Here is a 951-nt window from a genome sequence, read left to right as displayed (position 1 = left end):
ATACACATATATTTGTTGTTAATTTAAAAAAAAATCAACTGGGACAATTGCCCCCACACTAGGACAAGCAGATCCGTCCCTGTTTAGTCCAATAAATTAAAGGGAGCCACAAAGAAGTAGAGTCCTCTCAAATCACAAACTAAATACTTCGGTAAAGAAGAAGTGAGAGGCATGTTTTTCCTTTCACCGGGGACGGACATAAGGGCGCGAGTGGCGGACTCGGCCCCCCAACTTTTTTTAATAGTAATAAGTTATTATGTATAATTTAATTTTTTTAAAAAAATTATTTATTATTTTGTCTAGTATAAATAAAAGTTCAGTCTAATTTAAATATTAATAATTTTTAATATCTACAAAGTAAGTAACAAAATTAAAGAAATCTGAAAAAGATATTATTACTAATATTTTTTAATTAAATAAAAATTTTCAAATCTCATAAAGTGAATTCTTTTTCTTCTTGTGGCCGTCTTTTTTTATTCATTTGGTATTAAATTTCTCTGTTTCAACTGCTACAATTAAGAGATTTTTTTCAACTATAAATATTGTGAAAAATAACTTAGAAACAAAATAAAAGATGAATTTCTTGCTAATTGTCTTTTAGTTATATTGAAAAGAAAATTACTGAAAAATTTGACACAAATTCTATTATTGGTGAATTTTATGATACGAAGATTCAACCACTTCGTTAATAAAAAATATACACATATTTTTTTACTTTAAAATATATTCTCTATCGGTATATTTTTGTAATACATCTTATATTATATAATTTTTTTACATAATTTTTAATATTATATGTGTTTTTGGCCCCCCATAATATCATTTCTGGATCCGTCCCTGCCTTTCACCACATTCAAAGAGGAACAACACTCCTACCTTCTAAGATGGACCATGATGAGTAGGGTTGAAATTGAGTCAAATTGAATTGAGTTAGACTATAAATTTAATTTT

This window comes from Arachis hypogaea, chromosome 5 (genome assembly GCF_003086295.3).
Source record: "Arachis hypogaea cultivar Tifrunner chromosome 5, arahy.Tifrunner.gnm2.J5K5, whole genome shotgun sequence".
NCBI lineage: Eukaryota > Viridiplantae > Streptophyta > Magnoliopsida > Fabales > Fabaceae > Arachis > Arachis hypogaea.
Note: the sequence above shows the minus strand (reverse complement) of the source record.